This window comes from Cyrtonyx montezumae, unplaced genomic scaffold, assembly GCF_038088225.1.
Source record: "Cyrtonyx montezumae isolate F1298 unplaced genomic scaffold, pur_monq_1.0 scaffold_29, whole genome shotgun sequence".
Lineage (NCBI taxonomy): Eukaryota > Metazoa > Chordata > Aves > Galliformes > Odontophoridae > Cyrtonyx > Cyrtonyx montezumae.
This window is the reverse complement of record NW_027072033.1, coordinates 2935527-2954731: the sequence shown is the minus strand read 5'-3', so window position 1 is coordinate 2954731 and position 19205 is coordinate 2935527.

Genomic DNA, 19205 nt, shown 5'->3' with positions numbered 1-19205 from the left:
GGGGAAGGGGGAAAGGGAAAAGGGAAAAGGGAGATGGGCCTAAAACAAAACAGTGGTAACAATCTGAGAGGGAAAGCTAATTTACTAAATAGATATCGGAAAGCAAAATAACACAATATAATACAATATAATTTGAATTGAAGCTAATAAATCAAATAAAATGAGCAAGGGAGAGTATCTGATAAACCAAAGGCCTTATGCTAACGCTGAAGGCGGACGGCAGCGAGCACCCACTGCTGAGTCCATCCCAAAGGGAAGAGAGTGTCCTGTGACCGCAGACAGTTTTTATCTTTCCCTCTGAGCAGAAATACATAAAAATACAAAGCAGCACACAGTTCTCTGGGGAATGGAGTTCTTCTTCTCTTCTGAGACAGGTATACCTGGAACTATCGATGATCCACGGAGCTGGAGCATTAACTCTTTTAACTCTTAGTGCACTGCATGGTGTTATGATGTGGAATACCAATAACAAAAATTGTAAAACCATGGCATCAGTACATGGCAGATTCTCAGTATCCGTGTTCTTTTCACACTGCAAGGGGCTTGGCTGGTAGCTAAGAGCCCTGGGATCTTACTACAGTATCTTACCCAGGTGTGCAAAACTCAGCCTGGTATGTGTTGCTGCCAGCTGTGGTAGAGATCTCCTTATGATCTAACATTAAGTAGCTCTCATTTCAGTGGATTGTCATGCACTGAACAGCATGCTAAAACACCCTGCTGCTTATGCTGTATGAGCATACAAAGTAACTGCAGAAAATCTACAGCTGTAAGTGGCAGTGCAGCACTTTTTTTATCAATCATATAATAACTCTTGGATGATGGTGATATTTATGTACATGACTTTATGCTTATGTCTTCAAAATATGAAAGCATCTCACAGCCAATTTTTTTCTTCCACAAAATACTTAGGATGAGACAAATCTTTATTTGATTTTATAAATGAATGTTGGAAGACATGTACTGATGATAAACTATAGTCACTTCTATGGCTTGTAGTTTTAGATCAAAAGCACTGCAGCAGAGTGGTGACCTGGCATAAACTCACAGTGATGGCTTGGGCTGCATCCAACAGTTTATATCATTTAGCTTTATGCTGATGAATTCTGGGTGATGTACTTTTCCTCCCACAACCATTTACTGTGGTTTTCCCCATGCAGAACAGGTATAATTGTGTGCTATGCCTGAGACAGTTTGTCTGTGCTACAGGGGGAATCAGTGATGGACAAGATCAGGATAACTACAGCAGTAGAGTGTGCTCTGTTGCTGAAAGTTACTTCCATGAGATTCAGCTGTCCTTATTGGAGGAGAAGAGATCAGATGATTAAAGTGAAATTTTGTCTCAAAATCTATGACGAAGTGCTGTTCAGAGCTATTAAGTGAATGAGTGCAGCATCCTCCACAGATGGTATTTTAAGCACACACACTTTTTAAGTTCCATTGCCATTCCATACCTGGAAACCATGGACCAATTTTTGAAGAAAAGTCAGACATAAGAAGGCCTACTTTTTCTAAACACTCAGAAGAGAAACCAAGAAGAAAAAGTCAAGAAATCTGAAAATACAGTAATGGGCAACTTTGAGCCTTCTAAGTAGCAAGAGATAATAAAGGTTTTTGAATCAAAAGACAGATAGTGATTTATATAGGAGTTAAAATTCAAGGTGCTGTTTCAAGACTGACAATTGCGTGATATATTAATTTGGAGGAGGATATATCATTCTAACAGAATGTGAATATAAAGTCTGAACTTTTGTTCACTGGAAAAATCCAGGGCGGCAAATAAGGCCTTATAGGAGGACACTGAATGCTTTAATGAAAACAGATCTTGTTCAGTAGGAACTGCCTACTTTGCTTGAACTAACTGCTCATTTTCCAAAGTTTTTGCAACTACAGAAACAGCTGAGATAACTGAGTAGAACTAGGCACTCAGTTGTGCTGTAGAAATCAGAGAGCTCCACATGCAGATACTCACATAAGCCATGGAAATTCAGACAGCATCTATCTACGAAGTGGCAAATCAGTCATCTTGATCCTATCAACAAAACTTGGATATTTGTACCATAGATCCTATCATTCTGAAAAGGACATGTATTCTTTCTGTAACTAATGCTATAGGAAACTAACTCCTCCCTCAGTCCCTTTATACATCCCGGACAAGTTTATAAATAAATTCTTTTTTTTTTTCTGGACACCTCATCCATGACTCTTTTCTTCTTTGCCATCCACATATTCTGTTATCTGTCCTTATTAGTGAACTGTCCTCCTATAAGTAGGGTTTCTTAGTTTTATTTCCTTTGGGGCTGCAGAATCTGTATTGACAACATGTAGGCAGAGCTTAGTGTGAGTGTTGGCCGTTATTTTCTGTTTTTTTGAAGATAATCATATCATCTAGGCCAGGTCCATAGAGGAAATTACCTACAATAGAAAAGAAGTTACAAAAAAAGTGAAAGAGGAAGAAGCACATAGGTGAGTTAAAATGTCAGTACGGTCAACTAGGAAACATATGAAGTCCTGGCAGTTAATTAAGTATAGTTTTGCCACATGCTAGCTGGAAAACAGAGCTATCCTAGCTGTCAGAAAACTAGATTATTGATTCTGTTTCCCAATAACAAAGAATCATAAAATCATTAAGGATGGAAAAGACCAACAAGATCACTAAGTCCACCCCAAGCCACCCCAAGCCATCCCCATCATGCCCACTAAGCCATGGCCCTCAGTGCCACATCTCCACATTTTGTGATCACTTCCAGTGACAAGGAGTCCACCACTTCCCCAGGCAGCTTGTTGCACTACTTGACCACTCTTTCAGATAAGAAATAGTGCTTAATATCCAACCTGTAACTCCCTTGGCACAACTTGAGGCCATCACCTCTCATCCTATCATTCTTACCTGGAAAAAGAGGACAGCCCTCAAGCACTCCACAGCCTCCTTCCAAGCAGATGTAGAGAGCAATAAGGTCTCCCCTGAATTCCTCCAAACTGATCAATTGCAATTCCCTCAGCTTCTTCCTGTAAGACTTTTCTCTGGACATGTTCCAGAGCCTCAATGTCTTCCTTGTAGTGAGGGACACAAAACTGAGCATAGCACTCAAGGTACAGCCTCACCAATATTGAGTACAGAGGGACAATTGCTTCCTTGCTCCTGTTGCCTAGGCAAGTTCTGATACAAGCCAGGATGCTGTAGGCCTTCTTAGCCACCTGGGCACACTGCTGGCTCATGTTTGGCCTGCAGTTGACCAGTTTTCCCCAGATCCTTTTCCTCTGCACAGCTTTCCAACCACACTGCCCTAGCCTGTAGTGTTGCATGGGGTTGTTATGACCGAAGTACAGGACCCAGCACTTGGTTTTGTTGAACCTCATATGGTTCAGTCTGGCCTCAGCCCACTGTTTGGTCACAGTTTCTGGGAGTATTTGAGAAGAAGGAGAGTGAATGGCACAGGATATCCGTCCTTGGCAGGGGAGGGGAGAAATTGCAGTGCATGCAAAGGTGCCTCAGAATAGCCTGACTCCTTCTGTGGCATTTTGCAATACAACCAGTATCTGCTATGGTATAAGCCAGCCAATATATTATTATAGTTTTCATATATCAAATGATTGAATCCCTAGTAGGAACAGTCGTGGAAATCTAAAACAATATTTTCTTTTTGTGTCTATCTTTTTTTTGTCTGCTTAGGGGATATGGATGCCTGTTGTAGGGAACCTGCTTTGGCAGAGGGGTTGGACTCGATGATCTCTTGAGGTCCCTTCCAACCCCTATGATTCTATGATGATTCTATGATGCGAGATGCAGTAAAATTGTCAGGGAACAGAAAACGAATTAATAAAACACTCGAGTAAATGTCTGAGCTTTATTATTAATTAGTTGTCTAATTAGGGAAAATTAATTAATAGGTGTTATTTTAGGTAGAAGGATTGTTTGAACTCGCTCTTTTAAAGAAACTACAGATTTAAACTGAGATTACATTTATAAAGATTTTGTGTGTTCACTAATAATACATTCATTAATTTACAATAATCTGTTTTATTGGATTATAAAAGTCCTGCTTCATGTCTGAAGCAATCTGGAAAATAAAAATTTAATCTGAACACAAACTAGTATACAAGTTTGCAATTTTAAATTGTAGGAAAGCTGGAATTATACATAACAAACAACAGTGCAGGTACAAGTCTTTATCATGCGCACTCCTGACTTTTACTGATTTCTGTGGCCTCCTCCTTCTTCTCTTTGAGATCCTGAATCTAAGTATACTCCAGTACGAGTGCATGCTGTAGGTGTCTCTGACAGCAGAATATAAACCTCTCAATTTATTTTGTGTGGCTTAAAAAAGATACTTCCTAAGGAAGTCTAATGGCCGTGCACGATCTTCTATGTTAAGAGATGCCTTTTCTCATGCTTGGGATTCTGTCCAACTATTAGTTCTAATGTCTTTCACTGTGGTTTTGTGCGTTTTGTTTTAAAGATTATCACATCCTTGGAGAAAAATGTATTTATTATTGGTGTAAGGGACTTTACCTATGCAGTGCAGTGCATTTTCAGTGGGTCTTGGTGCTGTTTTGCTGATAAACTCATCTCTAGGTGCTATGCATATGAGTGTTGTGTTATGCTCATGTATATCATTGAGTAGGAGAAAACTATGTTTCTAAGAGTTTTCAGAAGTTCATAAATCACGTGTCAGTGTGACGTTTCAATATTTCAAAACAAGAAATTGCATATGGACTTCCATGTGCAAACAGTAATGTGTAAGTTTTATGTGAACACATGTTAGAGGTCTCCTGAAAGTGTGGATCATATGTCATTAGTAGCAGGTCAGGAAAGCATGATTTTACTCATATTATTTATGGCTGAATAGGAGCTCTAAACTTTGAGAAATATTCTCTACTGGACAGAGGTAAAGACATAGCAAGTGCTATTTTTCAGATGTGTTATTTTATAACTGAACAGAGTTCCAACATATTTCTGTTACAGTATCATACCATCATATGGAAAAACAAATGCTGATAAATACTATTCTTGTGCTAAGGCTTGCTCCTATGCCCTGTCTATGTGACTCAGTACAGTGTAATGCAAATACACTCAAGCAAAGGGCCATAGCAGCTAGAACTAACAAAAGCAATGTCTTCCAGCACTGTCTCTAAATGGTGCTAATTAGGCAAACTGACTTTTATCACACTGCATGAGGTGCTGCATTTAGCTGTGCCAGCAATCAAAAAAATGTTCTGTAGTTAACATGCTTCTTCTAAATCTGACACAAGTAAGCTAGCACTACTGTGAACTTTCTATTAGTGGAAAAAGCTAAAATAAGTATTAATAATTTCCTTCAACCACAAAAGAAAGAATAAATTAATAAGTATAACAGAGAACAAACAAAAGCAGCAACATTCAGAAAAGAATCACGTAAGACATTCAGAATTCCTTCTCTTCCTCCATAGAAATCCCATATGTTGAGGAGTGTCTGAATCTTCTTCTGACTTCATCTAGTGAAAAAGGTTTTCTAGAATACCTTTATCATAATTCTTCACATAAGGGCTTCATCCTTTGAATAGCTTTCTGCATTCAGATCTTGATGTCTGAACAGAACACTGTCAAAGACAATGAGATACTCCTTAAGAGATGTCTCTGTGTAGAGGTCATCAAAAAGCTGTAAAGTCATGTTCTGACTGCATGTTCCTGAGTTGCATATATGACATAATTGTTAGCATTTCCCATATTTCTGACTGGGATATCTCCTGAAAACATTGCTATATATAATTATGGTAGAATAAAAAAATATCTTTAATTCACTACTTTTAGTATAGATAATGATGTCATTTCTGCCTCAACATTTGTGCTGAGGTTCCCCGTCTTATCACTACATACCAGTATTCAAATATTATTTAGGTACAACTTTAAGACAAAAGCCAAGTAGTTGTTTTTCAATTACATGGAAATATGGAATAAGTTTCCAATCTTACCTGTTTTCTTGAATCTCTTTTGCACTCATGACTGCATTTCATCTCTTTGAGCACTAAAATATGAGGTTTATTTGTACAAAAAGATGACTTTCAAGAAGAGGCCAGAAAAACTTGACAGTTGGAATCGATCTGCAGGAGCTTGATGGCTTTGACCTAAAAGTACATGGATATTGAGGAGCAACATCTCCCACATCTATTGCAGTGATGGGAAACTAAAAATATAGTATAGACACATTCTTGTTTATACTTGTTCTTTCTAATTTCATTTAGGTTCTTTTTTATAGATGAAAAGAAAACCTGTCAATTTTATGACTGTTACTTGATTAGGAGTAAAGAGAAGCCAAGGCAGTAAGAAAAGTTATTTAAAATAAAATCTCCAAGGAGGAGAGAATCTCTTCCTTTCACCTGTATGTATGTTTGAGGTTGCTAGTTTTCTTAAGCGATATAAGATTAAAATCAGAACTCTTTCACTTGCTATCAGTTTTGTTATAGTAATTAATTAATTTTTGTTGGTAGGGTTTTCATCATTCCACTAATTATTTCCTGTATAACCTCATCCCACTGAGGGTCGAGATGCCCATGCATGACTCAGGGCAATGTTGTTTTGCCCCAGAACTTCTTTCCTCACAAAGGGACTAAGTGTAACAGAGTTCTGGTAGCAATTTTCTAATCCATTTTCTTCTTCATCCTGACATGGTGAGCAAAGCTTACCTTCAATTGACTTCTGGTGTTCACACAGCCTACTAACTTGCTGTGAGCTTCTCAGAGAGAGAGAAGCTCTAAACCCATGTGTGGGATTCACTGAAAGATAAACTCTAATCCCATGCATGGGATTGCAGGAATGTTTCAAACAATATTTATAGTTGTCCTTGAGGAATACAGCTGTGATTATGATCAAACAGTCAAGATTTATTAATGTTAGTGTTTTTGCGTAATCACAATCAACCAGGACTTTGGTAGTGAACTGGAAAGAACTACACTGGAAAAATGTGAATTTTCTAGAGTTTATGCATGTGAGTAATCCTTAAGATAGCCTTTTCCCTTCCTACAGTAGTGAACAAGAAGGGAGAGAAGCACACATAAATTCCAGCTGTTATCTCAATTCAGATCTCATGGCTGTATTGGTTGCTTGGATAGACCACAGTGAATATATTACCTATATATAGTGAGGCTGAAATAATGTTGAACTTCTCACCATATGTGCCTGTAAGCTTCTAAAATTTCTCTTTTAAAAGGTGACTGCTTTTATGGAATAGAAAACAGATTAATGTTTGTGACTGTTGCAAATTGAAGACTTGGAATACAAACCACATCCCAACTCCCGCATGTGTAGCTCTGGACACTTATTTTTCAGTAAAAATGCTTCCAAAGATGTACATGAAGCACTGAAAAACTTACATAATTAGTTTTTGGGTTTTTTTCAATCACTAGCACTTCAGTTCTTTTTGGAATCACTTTCATCTTCATTCTTTCTTTTTTCTATTTGTAATTTGTAATATTTAATAAAAATTGTTATTTTTCAATTTATTCTTTAGTTCTCACTTTGTCCTTGCAGACTATTCTTAACTTTTAACATCTCAGGTTTTCTTTTAACTTGGGGTAATACGCTTTGTCAAAGCCAGGTATTGGGATTTTCCTCAGATTTTGCTTGTTCCTCTTCAAAACACATTCTTTTCTCCAGTTAAAGGTGTGTAGGTTTATTTATTTAAGTAAAACTTCATTAACCATTTTGGCTCTCTGGGCGGAGCTATGATTAACAGTAAAATGTTAGCCTGCAAAGTTTCCATGATCACTCCTTTTTACAAATGTTGCAGTTAGAAACATTTACAAAATAGTGTTTTGCTTTCTCTCTTAAAACTGATGCTAACAATCAGAAGCCAACATACACATTACTTTTAGTATTGAAAAGGGTTTGCCAACTTCTACTTAGTGTATATTTTAAAATTCCTGGCTGCTAAATGCCAGGCAATGTTTGAATGCTGGAATTCATGCAGACAGAGGAATTCCTTACTGTGATATAGAACCTGAAAGGCTATGATCTGAAGTACAATGGCCCACAGTTTTCTATGTATTAAATTGGTACATCTTTTGTATTATGTATGTATAGCAAGATTTCACAGAATTCTTGGTTTAAATTACACAAGTGTTCTCTAGTTTATTCGAATGGGGCAGTTAATCCAAACTTATTGTTTAGCCATTTTGGATGTACTTAACATTGTATTAGATTAGTCATTGTTGTTTATTGTATTCTTGTAGCTGTATTGAAATCTTGACTTGCTTTGTCTTAAAATAATTAAACACATTAGAGTGATTAATATGTTTTGTAATAGATGTTCAACTCTTGTGCAGATTGGATCAGTAATTTACATAGCCAAATACCATATGTGATAAGTATTAAAATATAAGACTAAAAATTTTAAATCCAGTTCAATTGATTTTAAACCCATAGTTGAAAATTAATGACACAGCTGAAAGACACTTTTTAGGAAATGAAAAATAATGTCTATTATGGATAGAGAGCTGTTGTTTCCCTCTCTTCTTTTCTTCTAAGTTATATATATGTTAGTTTACTTGTTTTGCTACTATAATTCAAGGTCTTTACACTTAAGGTATCAGCCATTTAATACTGTCTAACTTTGAACCATCAGGAAAGGGATGAGGTAATTTAGTCTCAGTTCTTTAGTGATAAGGACAATGGGAATTCAGTCTTCTTGGTAGTCTACAAATTTACCACAGTGCATTTCAGGGCACCAAGTTCTTTTAAAATTTTTTCAGATTACTCCAAATTATAATTTACATTTACACTTCCTAAGATAACACTGATCCTGCTCCTATGACAGTTTCAAGTTTGGCAGTCAATAGGAAGATATTCATTTCCATGACAAATTGAAAGATCAAAGTTAAGTTACAAAATCTATATTCGTTATCATGAATTACCTGTAATTTTTGTCAATATGAATTTAGACAGTAAATATTTAATTTGTTAGTATCTCCCAAGAAAGATGCTCAGGAAGTTTATTCAATTAACTATAGTCATTCCCTAGATATTTTTATGGTAGTCCTTGAGCATGGAAAGTCAAAAAGACTTTACCATATATGCTCATCTGAGGGTAAAAAACAATACCTAAAATCAGAGTACTGTCATAAACTTTTATTAATGAGCATTCTTTGTTTCAGAAGCAATTGCTGAAGGAAGCAGTAGCTTAAGTGCTTTGGGCTGTTGCTTTGCCTTTCTTAGAAATTATTTCACTTTTGCAGTGATTGTGAAATAACTGTTATCATCCCCTTTTCAACTGTGTTTGAATTGCATAACCATGTTAAATAAAAACATTGTTTTAGTGTACCACAGTGCAGTCTGACACATCCTGAGTCAGCAGTTTGCTTGGTGGATGGAACCTTTTTGGTGACAGTTAACATCTGGTGCACTGTTTCTGGAGAGTCTGGCTGAACAAAATCAGCATCCCCCAAGCTTTTTGGCAATGTGTAAGGGAGGAAGTGTGGAAGAATATTGTGTGCTGCAGCTTATATTGCAAAACAGAAATAACTTGTTTAAAAAAAATTATTTGGAAGACTGAAAACTTTATTATTCTCCTCATGGAGAGACCATTCAGGCTACTAAGGATAAAGTCCTATTGCTATTGGAACTGATAGCAAAATCCTCAGGGATCAAATGCAAAAGCAAATGGAGTCCCCTGAAGTTACCAAAATGATGATATAAGTGTAGCAAATATAAGCTATGATCTTTTTTTTTTTATTAGTTGCCAAGCACCTTGTACATGTTTTTATGTATCTTTAAGACAAACCAGAGACTCAAATGCAAAATCTGGTGTATAGCCGTATTACAGAATTTGTCACAGCTGAATGTCTTGAATTGTGAAAAAAAAAAAAAAAAACAAAGTGAACCTTCTCAAACAGTCTGTCTCCTAACAAGATTATTTTTGCCTGGTCCTCATCTACACGAGTTGCCTGAACAGTCACTGGAGAAGAAAGATGGACTGCATCCTCCCTTCAGTAGGTATCTGAATTAAGGTAGTCCATCAAGTCTTCTTACACTTCAAAGTGCACAAGAAGTGAGCTCAGACCAATTTATTGTTCCATAAGAAGACTAGTTCCCTGCTGTATGTGCCCACACCTAGCTACTAAAATCATATGTGAAACAGCCAGAAGGAAATCTTGCCCTAGAGCAACTTAAAAGCTTACTCACCAAATGACACATCTTTTGAACAGCAACTAACCTGGACTTTCTTAAAAATGTGTACATAATTTTTCTTCTGTTCTCTTTCACCGATGCATTTTCATCTTGGAGAAGGAATGTGAAAATGGTGGCATGGTGATATTTAAAACAGAGTGAAAGCAGCCATTTGTGTGGGTGTCAGTTTTTGTCCCTTTTATCATTAACCCATATTTTGTGGTGCTGACCATAGGTATTAGATACAACTGTAATAAGCAAAACAGAAATTGGCAGGAGAGGTATGCAAATAAATAAGAGAAAAATAGTGTTTGGCAAAGTGACAATGATAGTATAAGAGAATGGAAAGAGAAAGGAAACAGAAAAATAAAAGCAGAAGTAGTGTAATCTTTGCACTTGCTGTCTATGGTGTAGTTCATCTGTCCCAGAGGTCCTCAACTACAGAGAAGATGAAATGGTTTCAGTCTACACTTTCATAACTCCACCACTGAGCAGGTATTATTATGATGTTTGACTTAGTATGACAAAAGAAAACCAAAACAAAACTTAACACAACATTTATTTCTAAGTATCCAGGCTTTTCATATGATATATGCAGTAGGTAGACATGCAAATAAATGGAGGAAATTAAAATGAGCTAGAAAGGCTGGAATGATTACTGCCAACAGTCTGATGAAGGGCTTGAAACCACTCATCTTGTATATGTAAACTTGCATCTTGTCTCAGTGTGAGACACGTCTGTAGTCAAAAGCTGTACAGTGATATAATTAACCAGAGTCTGAATGGTACGGATGCTATGTGCTCAGTGTGGATTTCATTCCAGCTGCAGCAGGGGAACTGCTGCAGGATCCATACCCAGACCTTGCAAGCAGAAAAGGGCACTCCTTAAAATCTGGACAAAGCTTAAAAATAGAGAAAGTCATTCAAAAGCAAATCTGTTTCTCAGATAACAATTTGAAGGATGACGAAAGGGTTTTCCCATACTTTTGTTTCCTATTGTTTTCAGATGCACGTTTGCTACTTTGGTGGCAGCTGCTTTGTGGTTTGCAGGTACTTTGGGTATGCATGTGCAGCCATGAGCTTTGTGTTCAGATGTGTCACACTATCATTTTACAGTGTCATGTGAACTTTCAGATTTTCTGGAAGAACCTCTTTTAGGCAGGCAGGAGTTGGGATAAGCATGTAATCTCAAGTTCAACATTTGTGGAAGCATGTGAAGGGGTTGAAATTATCATAATATTGATGATATGGCTTATAAGTTACAGTGTTTTCGTATCCAAGGGAACAACTCCAGGCTATAACTTGTGTCTGATTTTCTTTCCCTTTCCTTCATATGAGGTCTTAAACTTTGGAAGATGGCTGTGAAGATTACATGTTTGAGATTACCTTTGCACCCTTCTTTGTAGGAGTGCCCCAGAGTACCTAGAAGGCAATCTAGCCCACCAGAAGAAAATTACCTGCTTCAGAGAAACACATTGAAAAAATAAAGACAGCTTTGAGAAACTCAGAGCTTGTAATTTTTTTTTCTTTATTCTTTTTTCATCTGGTATTGAGTAAAACTTTCTGAAGTATCTATTACTGTATTGCATTTCCAAAGTGCTCAGAAAATGTAATTGGCATAGAGTGGGTTTACTAATTAGTGTGTAGTATAGTGTTACTGAAATATTTTGTTTGCAATGTTTAGCAGTAAAACTCATAATTGTCATATATTATTAATCAAGGTAGAAAATGTCACATAGGAGAGCAGCAGCTTTGCTGACAGAACAAAGTTTGTGCAGAGAGGAGAGCATAATTGTCCCATCCCTGAAAGGAAGCATAGCTGTGAAATGAGATAAGAATCCACTGCTACTTTTAGTATTAGCATAATTTATTGTCCTCTGCAAAAAAAATGAACTCAGTTAACTCTGTCATCATGTGCAACTTGTCAGCAGAGGCTGTGATACTGGTAGAGTGACATCATTTTAAATTCTTAGAAATTATTAATCTGCTTGGAGTCAATATTTCTGGGATAGCCTGTTTACAGGAAGACAGAAGATACTTCTTTTGAGGCCACCAAGTTCAGCTCTGTGCCGTAAGGTGTGAACTTCTTGATTTCTAAACATGCTCCTTTAAAATCAGATTCAATCCTGAATTGGCCCTTGGACAACCCCTGGGTTATGAAAGCCGTGATGCTGCAGTTGTGCCTCATACAGAGTCCCCTGGACAGCGTGATCACAAGATGTGTGACCAGAGGTGCCACAGCTTAGATGCTCCCTAGTGCTGTGTGTCTTCCTGGTGCCCTGTGGACTCCCAGCACAGCTGCCTCTCCTCTCACCCCCTAGCCATCTCCCATCTGCCTAGGCACTGCTTTGCAACAGCTCTCCCCTAGCATTCTGAGCCCCCTTCTGATACTGGGAGTGGATTTTCTGGTTTTGCAGCAAGTGCAGATGTTTAAGAGAGCAAAGGTTGGAAATTTTCAGGGCAGTAATTTATTCCATTTTGCTATACTTGGGGGCCTAATGTGACTGATATTGTTTTTCACACATTTTCAACGTGTAAGAATGGAAACTGTACAGTAAATTACAGGAAAGAACAGCACAGAAGGGTTCTGCGTGGTGTCTAGGAAGCTCTGAGCAGAACAGCAGGTCTAACAAGGCAGCCTAGCACAGCACTGAGCCCAGGCTGGCGCTGCCTCTGGAGACAGAAGGCTTTCATGGCTAAAAAGGTAAGCAGAAGTCTGTGTCTGCAGGAAACACAGGGCATATGTTTGTACCTTCCTCTTGACCATGATGGGGGAGATCTGTCCAGTGCCAGCAAAGCATGCTGCCCAACAGTGCTGCCACATTGCCAGCAGTCCTGAGGTCACAGGAAGCCTCAGCAGTGTGATGGAAACAAGTAGAGCATGTTAGGATTTACCAAAGAATAAACAATAAACCAGGCAGTTACAAACCTCAAGTTAATAACCCTCTTCAAGGACAGCGTTCACAGTATCCCCCCTCTCTCTAGCACTGCAAGTGGCCTCATCATCCAAAGGTTAAATAGGGTCTTATTCTTAGCAACTTTGTAAACAGCAAGGAGCTGTTACAGCTTCCTTAGCTGCTGTCAGCAGAGGTGTTTGGAGTTGCAAGGTGTTTTGCTGCTACACTTTGTCGTCCACAGTGCCACTCTGTAATTAAGGATTTACTGCAGTCCTCACGGAGTGAATCTGCCTGTCCCATCTAGTGGGAAATCTGACTAGGTGGCTGGAATCGTACCTCTGCCTGGTCTTGTGAAGAGCTAGCCACGTTCCTCATCCATACACAGAGGATATTGCTGTCTGTATGTACCTTAAGAATGTGTCACAGATTTGGTGTATTGCTTAAAATATTACATTTTGTCATTTATTTTACTTAAATGTTAGATGTTTTCTCTGTTAAGAGTCCATTATCATCTCTAATTAGCTGTTGCTCTTCTCATGTGCCATAGAAAGCACAATCAAAGAAGACATAACACGTCACTATATAGGACATCATAACCAAAACTGTAACTGGAAAAACATACAGATTCTGGTAACAAATGGTCTCTAAAAAATTCCAGTGTTACAATATAAGTGAAAGGCTTGTCATATTCCCTGCCACATTTTTTATGACTATTCACTGCTTAAAATAATTCTGATGTACAATAAGCATTCAGGTCTGAGGAGAAACAGCTGGATGCCTATTAGGAGTGAATTTGTTTCAGTGTTATGGGTTGCGTTCCACAGGCTTTAACCTCCTCCATTAAAGCCAGCAGGGTTTTCTTTCACTTCAACAAGTGCAGGACTTAGTCCCCTGTAACTCTTTCCTGTTTTCTAATTACTAAGCTACCTCCTGTGTTGAGCAAAGCAGCACAGTTACGCCATTAACCTGCTTGAATAAGCTGTGGGGACAGCTTACCCAGAAACTGCTCAGTAAGAAACTGTCAAATTGCTGCTGCTTTCTGTTACCCCTTAGACACTGTCATCTGCATCACCTGAGCCATGGTGGCTGCACACTGCTGTCTTTACAGGTTGATCGCAGCAAAGACACTTTCCAAGAAGCATAGTAAAGCAGGGCATGTAGCAGTCTGCAGCATGATACTAACTTCTCTGACAACCAACAGTGCTGGTGGTGCTATTGCTGCTAGCACAGCCATCTCCAGTAAGGGAAGCACACTAGGTGGTTAGCAGAATGCTGCCTGAAGTACTTCCAGTCTGAGGTACACAAGCAAATAAAGCATAAACCAAAGAGGCATCTGCTCACAGGTGGAGTGCTTCCCACAACAGATGGGTTCTGAGGACAGTGTCAGGGAACAAAAGGAAATTGGAGTGACCTTTTTTCACATTTTGTTGGCATGTACAGTGTTCTTCTGAACAGAATTAGAATACAAATCAGGTCTGGGTAGCTTTTACTAGTCTTTGATAAACCTGGGGATATGGAAAAAGATGAGTAAAACAAACAAGCAGGTGTGTGGTGGCAAATTGCCATGTCCCAATGAGTTCTCATGTGAACATTATTAAACTTCAGAAGTGGCTCTGGCTCCCACATTTGCCTATTTATTTACCTGCCACCTAGGTTGATCCCAAATTCCAAAATTGATGGGAAAAATACATTTCTCTAGGTTTAGAACCAACAAACCCCAAACTGTTCAGGCTTCCTGTAGATTTGCTTTCCTAACAGTCACTCTCAAAGATTACAGGGTGCTACTAGTCATGGAGGAGTCAGACAAGGCTGTTACTTCCCACTTCCCTCCTTGGAGTCAGACAGATAGTGAACCTTTTACAGTGTTGTGAGAATGATATGGTCCATAATAACAAGAAAAATGTATTTGAGAGGAGTGTGGGGGATTCACAGCTCAGGCAGTATTTAGTTGGACTGGGTGTCCAGAGGTATCCAAGGAGCTCTGAAGGGGAGAACTAGGGGAGCTGGATGCCTGGGGCACTGCAGCAATGTGGCTGTGCCTGCCACATGGATGGTTTGGATGGAATGGCCCATGCCCTTCTTTCTCTGGGCATTGTGGCAATCTCTGGAAGTAGTCCATCTGCCCATGCACCCTTCTGCTTCATTGCTGCTTGAGGTCTGAATGCAGAATGTGATTTGTGGTTTAAAAAGAATGATATCTATATCTATAACTCTTTTCCTTGGGTATTGCACCAAAATATTGATAGTACAAACTAAGAAGAAAATATCACTAATATCTATTAAAATGCCACAAAGAATAACTGTGCTTTCTAACTTCAAGTCCAGTACCTGCCTAATAAATTGTTTTTGTCATTATGCTTACTATGCTGTGGAGAGAAGGGGTTTCCTGGGAAACAATTTTCTGCTTAGCATAATGTTGTTTCCATATTTAACCCATAGTTTTTATTTGGAGAGAGAAGGACTTGAAGGAGGCATGGGAGGAAGGGAATTGGCTTTTTTTTTTTTTTTCCTATTTAGTTTGTGGAGAACAGTGCACTATATTTTTCAGAAAGTCAGCTGTTCATCACAAACATTATCTCCTACAGAAAAGATATGACTGAAGAATTCAGATGTTTTCTAAAAAACAATGTTTAAGTAATGCTTGCAATGCTGTTGAGTTTCACAGAAGCAGCAGCCTGTGCTGACCAGTTAACCAAGGATTAAAACTCTGTACGTGGAGTTGAATATGAAGTTTTTCCACACTTCCTACTGAGACTTTGTCTCATAGATTATCACGCAGACTGAATCAAAAATGGAATTTAATTGACGTCACTTCATGCTAGAATATTAATGGACCCAGAAAATATCTGCTTAAGGAACTTGCTGATCTTAATGACTTCTGTGATAACTTATCTAGCAAAGAATGTTATTCTTGCTTACATCATAATGTGAGTAAGCATAATAAGAAAAGTAAGGAAATAGTCTAGATCATAAATTCCAGTTCCGATTTTGCCAAATGAAAACTGTATATACAAGGTAAGGAAACTGAGTTACATTTCCGAAGTATATTTCTACATGAAAAAGTGTTCATCTTTATTATTTTCAATAAATTCCTCCTTTGTTTGGCACTATTTTGATATGTGCTTAAGTAATCAGCCTTTCTGCTGTGATATCTTTTAGCCACTCTTTTTTTAGAACTAACATGAAAATAACAGCCGAGTTTATTATTATTAAACCTCTTCTTTTCAACAGTATCCCTTAATTGTTTATTCCTATGTACAATTTACAATTACAAATCCTTCAGTACTATACTAACACATTCCACTTTGTAGAGTGCAAACCACAGGAGACCTCATATCACCCTCAAAACCTATACCTGATAATATCTGCCTCATTTCTCTCCTTAAGAAAAGCACTGCATCTTCATGGCTCAAGCAGTTCAGAACCAGGAAGAATGAGATGCTTTGTTTAACATTCAATTCCATGCACATTTTTAGCCTAATATTCAAATTTCTACTGACATGCTAATATTTCTCTGTCTTTTTTTTTTTTCTTCTTACTGTCAGTCATGTCACTATACTTATTTTAGCTGAGAATAAAATGTATGAACAGAGCCTGAGAAAAGTCCTTTCTGCCTTTCCAGGCTGGGTGGGAAGGACAGTCTCATGAGAGAATTGAGTCCTATTTTGGTTTTTTAACAAAAAGCATTTAAAGAGATTAGGAGAAGACTCAAAAATCTCCCTCCCCTCTCTTCCCCTTTCCTTATCTCAACTCTTGAGGGTTTTTTTTCCCATCATATTTTCTCCCTGTTTTTCTGAGGAGGAGAAAAGAGAGAGCATTCTGGTGTATTTCAGCTACTCAACAATGCAAAATCACCACAGGTTTCCACCAGGTCCTGCTAGTCCATTTTCTACCCAGTAGTTCACAACTGAGTGGCCTCTAGCATGGTAATGGGATTGTTCCTCCCCAGGTGTAGAAATTTGCACTTCTCATTTAACTTCTCGAGGTTGCTGTCAGCCCATTCTTCCAGCTTGTCCAGGTCTGTCTGGTATATCATAACACTTTGGCATATCAGCCACTCCTCCCAGTTTTATGTGACCTTCAAACTTACGTCATCCAGACTTAATGTTAATGCAGACATTAAACAGAGCTGGATCCGGTATTGACCCCTGGGGTTTACTGCTAGTTATTGGTATATAGTCCAGAGAGACTATTCTGCTTGCTGATCACTACCTCCTGGCTTTGGCAGTTCAGTCACTTTTTGATTCACCTCACTGTCTGCTCATCCTGGCCAAACATCAACAGCTTACCTATGAGTATCATGTGTGGGACTGTGTTAAACACCCTACTGACTTGAGGTTGAGGAAACTGGGCTTGTTTAGTTTGGAGAAGAGAAAGCTCTGGGGAGACCTCACTGTGGCCTTCCAGTACTTGAAGGGAGCCTATAAGCAGAAGAGGGAAAAACTGTATACATGGATTGATTGTGAAATGACAAGGGAATGGTTTTAAACTAAGACAGGGGAGATTTCAGTTAGATATTAAGAGGAAGTTTTTCACTCAGAGGGTGGTGACACACTAGAACAGGTTGCCCAGCAAGACTTCCCATCCCTGAAGGCATTCAAGGCAAGGCTGGATGTGGCTCTGGGCAGCCTGCTCTGGTGGTTGGTGAGCCTGCCCACGGTAGGGTGTTGAAACTTGATCTTTGAGGTCCTTTTCAACCCAGACCATTCTATGACTCTATGATTCTTTGACTGAAGTCCAGGTAGACATTATCCACTGATCTCCTCTCCTTTGTCAGGCCAGTCACTTCAATGTTGAAGTACATCAGGTTGGTCAAGAATGACTCCCATTGGGTGAATCCATGATGATTATTCCTGATGCCTATCTTGTCTTTAATGTGCCTGGAAATGGTTACAAGGACTAGCTGTTCCACCACTTTCCCATGGATCAAGATGAGGCTGACCAACCAGTAGCTCCCTCAGTCCTCCTTCTTGTCCTTCTTGAAGGCAGCAGTTCCTTCTGTGTTTCCTTCCATTCCTTGGGCACTTCTCACCATTGTTAATCAAAAACTATTGAGAGTGGCCTTGTAGTGATGTCTGAGAGCTCTCTCAGCCACTGTGGGAGTGTCCCATCAGGGACAATGGAATTATAATGTCCACTTTGATTCCTGATCTGATTGTCTTCCACCATCTTCTTTCCTCAGCCTCTGATCTAGAACCTGGGATGCCTGAAGACCAAAGAAGAAGTTGAATGCCTCAGCCTTTTCTAACCACGTCCCTCATCTTGTTTAGCAGCAGGCTTGCATTTTCCCAAGTCATTTTATTGTTTTTGACATCCCTGGACAGATTCAATTCCATTTGGGTTAAGGTTTCTTAATTTCATCCCTGAATGCTTGGAAAATATTTATGCATGCCTCTGAGATTACATGTTCTTGATTCTACCCTCTGCATGCCTCCTGCCTGTGCTTGAGTTTGGCCAGGAGCTCCTTGTTTTTTCATGCAGGCATTTCATGATAGCATTTCTGCCTAAATGACTGCCTGTTGGGATGGACTGCTTGGAGCTTGCAGGAGGAGATAGTTAAATATTAACCTGCTTTTTTGAGCCCCTCTTCCCTCCAAAGCCCCATCCCACAGGACTTTTCCAAGTAGATCTTTGAAGTGGGCGAAGTCCTCTCTCTTGATAGCCGTGGTTGTGAGCTTGCTTTTTATTGTCTTCCCTGCCCACAGGATTCTGAACTCCACCATCTCATGGTTACTGCAGCCAAGGCTGCCTTTGTCCTTTCCAGATCCAACAAGCCCCTCCCTGTGAGTGAGCAAGAAGCAGAGCTCTTCTCCTCATTGGCTGAACTAATTTCAGCTGAATTGCAAACATGGGCTGATGATCAAAAGTAAGTTTAATTTCAAAATGTAGTGTTCATAGAGATGATTGTCATTGCTGAGGCAAATCAAGGCAGGTGATGGGAAAGGCAGTATCTAACATAGAACTCCTCCCTATGCAGAAGTACTTCATATCAGAGGCAAAGGCAGCCAGTCTTCAGCTGCTTGTACACATCTTGCTTCTTCTGGTCTTGCAGGCACCTTTCCAAAAAAGCTATTTAAAAACTGCACCACCTCCAACAACAAAAATGTTAGTGCACTGAATCCCAAGAAAAAGTTTGCAACAAAATGGAAAATAAAGATGGCAAGGAGAGA